This window comes from Mustela lutreola, chromosome 1, assembly GCF_030435805.1.
Source record: "Mustela lutreola isolate mMusLut2 chromosome 1, mMusLut2.pri, whole genome shotgun sequence".
Classification (NCBI taxonomy): domain Eukaryota; kingdom Metazoa; phylum Chordata; class Mammalia; order Carnivora; family Mustelidae; genus Mustela; species Mustela lutreola.
In genome coordinates, this window is record NC_081290.1 from 163,592,305 (window position 1) to 163,603,053 (window position 10,749).

Consider the following 10,749-nt stretch of genomic DNA (forward strand, 5'->3'; position numbering starts at 1 on the left):
CTTTTGTATTTACAATTGCTATGCTATCCTGGTTGAATTTTGAATCTACTGTTTAAATACAGGAATTTGTATTATGATAATGATTGAAGACATGAACTGTACCTAAAATGAGTTTTAAAGATTCTAAGATTTTAAAAAAAGATTTATTTATTGTATAAAGTGCTTGTGTGCGTGTGCCCACGGGGGCCTGAGGGGGGCCGGCGGGGGGGGGGGGGGCGGGGGCGGGGGAGGCGTGTAGGAGCCTGGGGCTGAGGGGGATGAGGGGGAGGGAGAGAGAGAATCCTTGCTGAGCACTGAGGTCACTCTCAAGATCCTGAGATCATGACCTGAGTGGAAGAGTCAGTCGCTCACCTGACTGGGCCACCCAGACACCCCAAGAACTTACTTTCAAAACAAATGTGTAGCAGCTTACTATATCGCTGTGAACTCCCTGAATTAGCTTCCAAGTATAAGGTTTACTTAAGATAATAATAAATAGGTTCCCTTTGAAGCTTACATAACCACAGTCATTATTCCGAACCTAGATCAATAAATTATTTTTTCAGAAAAGTATTTATTACCCACTAGAACTGCCAGCACATGGTGATAATAAGAACAGACTGGGTTTTATTGTTTTGATCCTATCCATTGAAAATGCATCCCCTTGGGCCCACACCTGGAGTCGAAGGCTCCCTCTGCTGGTGGAATCAGGGTAGAGGTCAAGTTGGAGTAGAAGTCAGGAGTTCACCAGAAGGCAAAGGGTAGGGGCACGGTGGGTGGCTCAGGCGGTTAGGCCTCTGCCTTCTGCTCAGGTCGTGATCCCAGGGTCCTGGAATGGAGGCCCACATCGGGCCCCCTTCTCAGCGGGAAGCCTGCTTCTCCCCCTCTCTCTCTGCCTCAAATAAGAAAGACACGAAAGGGCAGAATCAATAGAACTTGCTTGCTCTCTTTCGGTTTCCAAGACAGTACAGGTTTCTGGCTTCCTCCCTGTTCCTCTTCCGGGCTCCACTTCTCCTAGTTTCTGGAAGCTAGAATGCCTTAGGGTTCTGTCTCGAACGAAGCCTCAAGTTTATTCCTCCCCTGGCTTCCACGTCTCAGCAAGTGGAGCAGCAGCTACCCTCTTATTCAAGGCCAGTCATCTCTTACCCTCCCTTTCCTTCCCGCCTCACCTCAAGCCCTTGGGAACCTGCAGGGACTATCTCCCATGTACCTCTGCAAACTGGCCTCTTCTGACACCCACCTTCTATCCCTATTGTGTCCCTCCAAATTCCATGTCGAAGCCCTAGCCCTTGAAATCTCAGTATGTGACTGTATTTGGAGCTGGGGCTTTTTTTCTAAGATTTTATTTATTTGACACAGAGAGAGAGAGAGAGTAAGAGAGGGAACAGAAGCAGGGAGAGTAGGAGAGGGAGAAGCAGGCTTCTCGCTGAGCAGGGAGCCCGATGTGACGTGGGGCTCGATCCCAGGACCCCGGGATCATGACCCAAGCCGAAGGCAGATGCCTAACCGCCTGAGCCACCCAGGTGCCCCATGGGCTTTTAAAGATGTGCTTCATTTAAAATCTGTAGGGTCGGCCCTAATTGAACATGCTGGTGCCCTTAGAAGAGGACATTTGGACACAGACACTTCACTAGGTTAAGGAAATTTCCTGCTAGTCTCTAGTTTTTCACTTTATTAAATCATAGATGAGTGTGAAATTTTATCACATGCCTCTTCTGTGGCTATTGAAGACGTGGTGAGATCTACTTGAATCTGTTCATGTGGGTAGGGCTGTCAGGAGCCATATGGTAGTTTCACGTGTCTTCCTTCAGGTAGACACAGCCCCATGCCAGGGCCCACAGCTTGGCAGTGAAGCTGGAACTGAATTTCAGCCCCCTTCAGGCCACACAGAGGCTATACCCTATGAGGAGTCTGGCTCCAGACCAAAGCCTGTGTGATGCTTCAGGCCTGACGACTGGCACGTGTGAAGGCTTTGCCTGGCAGCCCTCAGGGGGTACGGGTGGGAGTGGGGAAGCTGCCTTCCTAAGAGACTTTGATGCCCAGCCTGTACATTGCCACCTGGAGGCAGCCACCATTGAGGACTCAGCGCCCTAGGCCTAGCCCAGCCATGCTCTCACATACACCGGCAGGACCTACATTCCTCGCCCAGGAGTTTTAGCTGGCGGAGCAGCGGGGTCAGCTCAGACACTGGCAGATGCCTCTGCCTCTAGCCCTTCCCCCTACCCTCCTCCCCCCACCCCCGGGTTTCCAGCTCCATCAAACAGTGAGGGCTTTTTGTTGGTGGCTCCCTGAGCCGTGAGACAATTCCCTTCCCCACTTCACTGATTCTGCTAAACTTCACTCGCTGCTGTTTCGTGGAGGGAAAACAGGGCTCCGGGGAAGCCAACATCCTTTCCTGTCGCCTCCTGCTTACACTACGTGAATAAAGGCCTGCCCGTGACTTCTGGTTTGGCTCCGAGTCTTACTGGATGCTTGGACCGCTGGCAGCTCTGGGACAACGTACCGGATCGTATCTGGTGGCACGGTGGTAAATGATGTTAGATTTTCTGATATTCAATCACTCTTGGAAAATGACGATAAAGCAAAGTCGGTAATACGGAAAATTTTTAAAAGCTATTTTGCTAGTAGGTTGGCTGAGATTTGTAGTGGCTCATTGATTTTCAGTCTTTTTCTCTTCATTTTTCAATACTAGCACGTACAAATATCAATTGTCCCCTAAGCATCTCTTTAGCCCCATTACATGCATCTTCATATGTCGAGAGGAGAGCATGGACAAAGACACTGATGTGGGAGCATTTCTGGCAGGTTCAGGGTCAGTGAGGGAGGCCGATGTGGCTACCCATTTTTTTTTTTTTAAGATTATTTATTTATATATTTGACGGAGATCACAAGTAGGCAGAGAGAGAGGAAGGGAAGCAGGCTTCCCGCTGAACAGAGAGCCTGAGCGGGCCTCAATCCCAAGACCCTGGGATCATGACCTGAGCCAAAGGCAGAGGCTTTAACCCACTGAGTCACCCAGGCACCCGTGGCTACCCATTTTCTACTTTCTTTTTTATTTTTTTAAAGATTTTATTTATTAATTTGACAGAGAGACAGCGAGAGCAGGAACACAAGCAGGGGAGTGGGAGAGGGAGAAGCAGGCTTCCTGCAGAGCAGGGCGCAGATGCGAGGCGCAATTTTAGGAACCTGGCCTGAGCCAAAGGCAGAGGCTTAACGACTGAGCCACCCAGGTGCCCTCATTTCCTACTTTCTAATATAATTTATTATATATTAGATAATTATATATATTATAGAATTATTATAATTATATAATTTATAATTTTTATTTCATAATGGCCAAATATATGTCTTCTTTAAATTAACCCATTTCTTTTGCCTTGTTGCAGCAGACAGAGTATTTTAGATTTTATTTATTTATTTAAGATTTTATTTATTTGACAGAGAGAAATCACAAGTAGGCAGAGAGAGAGAGGAGGAAGCAGACTCCCTGCCAAGCAGAGAACCTGATGTGAGATTCGATCCCAGGACCCTGAGATCATGACCCGAGCCAAAGGCAGAGGCTTAACCCACTGAGCCACCCAGGCTCCCGGCTTCTTGTTTTTTGCCATGTCTGCTCAAACTAGCATGGTCTGATTCAGAGTTATGGCCTCAGTATGTGCCGCCAGTATTTCCGTTAGTACACAGAAGACAGAGGCTTCATTACGTTGGATTAAGTGAACCTCCTTGAGTGCATCATCCAAGACACCTACCTTAATGCCAACCCATAGCACATAAAATAAAAATATCCTCACTAACAAAAGAATTAACCCATTTCTGTACCCATCTAACTTAATTGTATTGTGATCAGAGAATATGAATATGATTCTGATCTTTTGGTCTTTTTTGTGACTTGTTTTGTGTCCTAGTAGACAGCCAGCTTCTGTAAATATTCTGTATACGTAAAAAAGGAACTGCCTCAGAGTTCCTGGCTGGCTCTGTCAGAGGCGTGCAGGACTCTTGATCTCGAGGTCATGAGTTCAAGCCCTACCACTGGGTGTAGAGATTACTTAAATAAATAAAGCTTTAAAAAAATGAAGTTTCTTTTTTTAAAATTTTATTTATTTCTTTGAGAGAGAGACTATGAGCAAGGAGGAGGGGCAGAGGGAAAGGAAGCTGGCTCCCCACTGAGCAGGAGCCAGACACAGGGCTGGGATCCCAGGACCGTGGGATCATGACCTGAGCTGAAGGCAGCTGCTTAACTGACTGAGTCAAGCAGGCGCCCCAAAAATGCATAGTTTCTGATCATTTTATACAGAGTTGAAGATATTGCCATTGGATCAAGCACGCTGTGTGCTTCAAATTTTACAGATCCTCTTAATTTTTGGTCTACTTGATATCTGAGTTGATCTCACTCTGTTAGAATACATGTGTTAAAATGTACTACCATAGTTGTAATTTGGCAATTTTTCTTTTTAATTTCAGCTTTAATTTACATGCTCTGAAACTATATTATTGGGTTCATAAAAATGTAGAAAAGATAGATCTTCCTGGTAAATTGTTCTTATTATTTAACTATGACCATCTTTAACCCTAATAGATTTTTGCCCTAAAGTCTATTTTGTTTGGTATTAAAACAGATGCACCACTTCTCTATCTTTTAATATAAAAATTTGTGTGTCATTTTTTAAGTCTATCTCTTGCAAACAGTTCAGAAGTAGCTTTTATTATTGTAAAAAATCGGACAGTTTCTTTTACCTGGCAGGTTCAATTCATTTACATCTATGATTACTATGTCTTTTTTTTACCATCTAATTTTGTACCTTTTTAAAAAGATTTTATTTATTATTTATGTATTTATTTATTTGTCAGAGAGAGAGCGCGAGAGAGCAAGCGTGCACAAGCAGGGGAACAGCAGGCAGAGGGAGAAGCAGACTCCCTGATCCCAGAACGCTGGGATCATGACCTGAGCCAAAGGCAGACACTTAATGGACTGAGCGACCCTGGTATCCCTGTACTTTCTATTAACCAGGACTTCTGTGCTTCTGTTTTTATCCTTTCCTATCTTCCACCAGGTTTTCCCTAATACCCTTTTTATATTCTAATGGCTTAAAACTTATTCATTCAGGGCATGAGGCTAACTCAATGACTTGTCACTCTTGATCTCAGTGCTGTGAGTTCAAGTCCCACATTGGGTATAGAGATTATAAAATTGTTAAAAAAAAAAAAAGTTACTCATTCAATAACTGTTCTTTTAGTAGTTTTAAAAAATGGAGTTGCAACGGGCACACAGAAACATGTATTCTCCAAATTTATTCATCTTCAGGATTACCTTGGCTACTCTTGAAACTTTAGATTTCTGTATCATTTGGTTTTTAATTTTCACATGCATGCACATTTACACACACACACAGACACACACACACACCCTGTTGAGATTTTGATTGAGTTTTCACTGAATTTAGAAGAATGGACAGGCATTTTTATACTATTAAATCTTCTAATCAAAGAACGTGCATATTTTTTCATTTACTTAAGAGCTTTAAATTTTTTCTCTACTTTATAGTTTTCAGTGTAAAACAGTGGTTCTTAACTAGAAATAATTTTGCGCCTTTTTTAAAAATAGCAGCCCAAGCTGACTAATTTACCTCCACAACAAATACTTATCCATTCCAAAGTGTCAACTGTGCCAACGCTGAGAAACTCTGGTGAAGTGGTATTCAACTTATTTGATTTATTATTTATTTATTAATTTGTTGCTAATACATAAAAATATAATCAACTTTTCAAATATTGAGCTTGTGTCCGCTAAAATTAACCCTTCTTTCAGGTAGTTTATCTATAGATTCTTTGGATTTGCTATATACATAACTGTATATCACCTGTGAATAAAGACAACTTTATTTCATTTTTTTTCCAGTCCTTATACTTTTTCTTTTCCTTGGCCTAATAAACTGGCTAGAACTTCCAGTACTATGTTGAATAAGTATAATATCCACAGGAGAGCTTTCAATATTTCACCACTACATATGATATTCTTGGTAGGTCTATAGTTGACAATTATCAGATTTTTATTTTTTAAATTTTTTTATTTTTTTAAAGATTTTATTTATTTATTTGACAGAGATCACAAGTAGGCAGAGAGGCAGGCAAAGAGAGAAAGGGAAGCAGGCTCCCTGCTGAATGGAGAGCCCGACTGGGGCTTGATCCCAGGACCCTGAGATCATGAACTGAGCTGAAGGCAGATGCTCAACCAACTGAGCCACCCAGGGATCCCTGACTGATTTTCAACTATTAAACTTCCCTTGTATTCTTGGAATAAACCTGCCCTTAATGTTGATGCATTACTTTTCTTTTTTGTAATATACTTTGTCAGACTTATGTGACTAGAAGGTGTTGACCTCATAAATGAGTTGGCAGGTCTTCCCTAAGTTTCTATTGCTCAATAAGAGTTTGTGCAAAACTATTATTTCTTCTTTAAATGCTTGGGAAAAAATGAAGCTGTTTTGGCCTGGAGTTTTCTTTGTGAGCTTTTTAACAATGGATTCAGTCTCTAACTATCAAATTGTTCAGCTTTTTTTTATCTTTGTTCTGTCAGTTTGGTAAGCTGTGTTTTAATAGTGTAGTTACTCTTAACATCTGTAACATAACTGTATGATCTGTACTGATGCTCTTTAACAGCACTCCTACCAGTCTTAAAGGCTGACTTGATTTAAGCTAGCACATTCCTTACTTGCTGATCTAAGGCCCTTGATAGGTAACAGAACTAATTTACTTTCTTTGAGATCTGCAGACCACTAGCCATGAGCCTGCACAGAACAAAAGTGGAAAAGAACTTCTGTTGTTAAAAAGTGGAATAGAGGGGTGCCTGGGTGGCTCAGCGGGTTAAAGCCTCTGCCTTCGGCTCGGGCCATGGTCCCAGGGTCCTGGGATGGAGCCCCACATGGGGCTCTCTGCTCAGTAGGGAGCCTGCTTCCCTTCTCTGCCTGCCTCTCTGCCTACTTGTGAGCTCTGTCAAATGAATACATAAAATCTTAAAAAAAAAAAAAAGGTGGAATAAAACAAAAAAGTGGAATTTGCTCTCAGCTTGCTGACTCCTGGCACATCAATCTTTTGACTTCGGTGCTCCTGTTCTCAGGCTTTCAGATCCAGACTGACAACTACATCACTGGCTCTCTGAGCCTCACATCTTCCAGCATCTCTGGCTTACACATGGCACTCTTGGGACATTATGTGAGCCAGTACTTTACAGTAATTCGAGGGAGAGAGAGATAGGTATCTCCTAATGATTCTGTTTCTCTGGAGAACAATGACTAATACAAGGTCCTTACAATGGACAGAGCTAAGAGTTTCTTGATTTTGTCAAAATGGGTCTATACTGATTTCTTAACCAGGCCAGCACCAGCAAACCAACAAATTCTTACCCTTTTCCTCCCATCCCTTATTTATATGCACTTTCTTTTATAGTGAGAATCCTGGTTTGTTGTTTTTTGTTCTTTTTTTTTTGACAGAGAGACACAGCGAGAGAGGGAACACAAGCAGGAGGAGCTGCAGAGGGAGAAACAGGCTTACCGCCAAGCAGGGAGCCCGATGTAGGGCTCGATCCCAGGAACCTGGGATCATGACCTGAGCCGAAGGCAGATGCTTAATGATTGAGCCACCCAGGCGCCCCCAGAATCCTGTTTTCCAACAATATCTAAATATTTTCTATTCGCCCAATCCTATAACCAGATATACAGTTAAATTTGTACTTATTTACAGAGTACTTCTAAGCATTTTTGTGGTAAGAAACATGTAGGGCCAATTCTACCTACCTGATTGCTGGCAACATTGAGACCCTTTGTGTGGGTGAATAATGCTGCGGGACAGAGCTGACACTATTCACTCACTCACTGAGGAGGAGAGCGTCTTCATTGCAGTCTCCAGCCAAGCGTCTGTAGGGATTATTTAGCTACAATCCATCAACAGACTGGGAGGTTTTGCCTTTTTAATTTTTTTATTCCTCAGGCATCATGAGGGAGGAAAAAATGGTACCATGGGCCTCAGGCTTGTTTTAAAGATCTCCCGTAACAAGTTACGACAGCAGTCTTTTAAAATGTCAGTCAAATCGTATCATCCTCTCCCCTACATGAAATCCTTTAAAGGCATTCCAGTGCATTTTAGTAACTTACTGCCAGACTCTAAGTATTCTGGCTTTGTGCACTGGGGCCTGGACTAGGGTGAGACAAGCCTGGCACGACCAGACGTGGGAGGGAGTCTACCTTTGTAAGTCTTGTGCCCTGGGTGCTTGAATTGCATCCCCATAGTCAAGGCTCTAGCATCCAGACCACCCTCCTTCCTGTCCATTACCTCCCAGCCACACCAACCTTCTATTTCTCCATGACAAGTTCTTTCTTTCTTTCTTTTTTTTTTTTTTAGATTTTATTTATTTATTTGACAGAGAGAAATTACAAGTAAGCAGAGAGGCAGGCAGAGAGAGGAGGAAGCAGGCTCCCTGCTGAGCAGAGAGCCCGATGCGGGACTCGATCCCAGGACCCTGAGATCATGACCTGAGCCGAAGGCAGCGGCTTAACCCACTGAGCCACCCAGGCGCCCGACAAGTTCTTTCTTGATGCAAGAGCTTTGCAATGGCTATTTCCTTCTGCCTGTGATGCTCTTCCCTTGGGCTGTTCTGTCTTGTCTGTGTTTAAGAACTATAGTCACACAAAAGCTTACACTGTGGTGATTTTTATATGGACCCCATTGGAAGTGGCTGCCTCTAAGAGCCTAAGACCACAGAGGTCCTACGGATTCTGGGTGGCTCTCTGTGTCTGTGCCACAGATGGGCTGTGTGACTCTACCCTGGGACTGAAACCCTGGGGCCCTGCATCCAGTCTCCCAGTGAAACATGCAAACCACTTCCTCTGAAGGCTTCCCAGTAACCTGGGGTGTGAACCCTCACCAATGCTAGGACTCCTCTCTTTGTATTTCCCTACATTTCCTCTATTCTTCCCCGCCCCCCCCCCCATATGATTCCTTCTCTTCTCCAGAACGCCTAGTAGTGTCTCCTAAATGGACTCACACTTTATGAGAACAAAAGTCAAGATGGTTGGTGATCACTGGGTATCTTCTGCTCAGGCTTTTTAAGACAAACCTCTCAGAGGCAAAGGAGCACAAAAAGGCCTTGTTCACTGCACTGTATGAAAAAGATTGAAAACACGGTCGGTGTCTCTGGCAAACACTGGAAGTGAGGGTGGCTGAAGCCGCAAGCCAGCTGGGCTGCAAGTCTGAACACCAGCAGAGCCGTGGGGATCTCAGTCCCTGTCGCTAAAAGGGAAGAAAAGGGCCCGAGAAAAGGAGATCGAAGCCACCTAATCACACAACACCTGCGATGGAGGAAGAGCCTTCCTTTTATGCATTCATACAGAATAAAACTACATCTGACCACTTCTTCTAGGAGTATGGTTTACTTTGGAAGGTCAAAGACCAAAGACATAGTCTTGTGAGGGGATCTTGGGCCAAGCTAACCACCAGCCAACCGGGCCAGCAGCATCCCCACATCCACAGCGCCCTTCGCTGCCAAGAAATCTGGTTCTTAACCCAGTGCCCTGCGGCAGGGGTGGAAGCAGAAACAAAGTCACCACCCAAGGACGAGCGAGCTCAGAGAGAGAGAGAGAGAGGCAACGCACGAAAGAACTTGGCAAACTCAGATGCTCAAACGCCTGCAAACAACAAATGGTAAGAAGGTGAGCCCTTGTAGATCCAGATTCAAACTAATGGTGAAAAAGGACGCGTTTGGTAAAGCCAAGGACGTAGAATACAGATTGGATACTAGATAGCATGAGGGGTTGTGGTTCTTATGTTTCAGGGGTATTTATCGTTGCTGTTGTTAAAAAGAAAACCATGGGCCCAAAATAGCATTGCTTGGGTTAAGTCCCCAAGTCAGTAAACCCAGATTTAATACCTATCCCAACGGCGGCCTCAAACCACGCCCCTCCCAAGAATATAAACTTCACGAGGTTTATGGTTTACAGTTTACGGGAGGGATTTCCTGGCCAATACTTCCCTCTTGTTTCCCTTGGGAGGGCAACCTTGCCTAAACCGCGCACTCCTTCCTAACAAATTTTTCTCTTTTTTAATGCTCTCCCTCTGCCTTTAAAAGCCTTTCTTTTGTTTAGCTCAGCACAGCTCTCCTTTACTTGCTAAATGGGATGCTGCTCGATTCATGAACTATTGAATTGTTTAAGGCACATTAATCTTCAAATGTACTTGGATGAATTTTGTTTTAACAGATTTGGTAGCAGTTGTCGGGATCCAAAGTATACTTCTGATGGCATTCGGGGACAATGAGGAACAGTTGTGGCATCTTGAGAGCTCTTCTGAGTTCATGGTTCCAGGGCCCTTGGTGAGTTCTGCAGACAGCATCGCTTTCCAGTCTGGGGTTCACAGTTCGTGTGCACCAACAAGAACCTCTAACCGAGAACCAGTCCACAGACAAATATTTGAGACAAGCAGAGTATGACATTCCTCCAGAACTCCCAACTGTCTTTTTAAAAAAGGTTTTATTATTGGGACACCTGAGTGACTCAGTCGTTAAGCATCGGTCTTCGGCTCAGGTCACGATCCCAGGGTCCTGGGGTCGAGCCGAGGAACGGGCTCCCTGCTCAGTGGGGGAGGCCTGCCTTTTCCTTCTCCCACGACCCCCGCCTATGTTCTCTCTTGCTGTCTGTGTGTCAAATAAATAAATAAAATCTAAAAAAAAAAGAAAAAAGATTTTATTATTTATCTGAGAGAGCACATGAGAGAGGACGACAG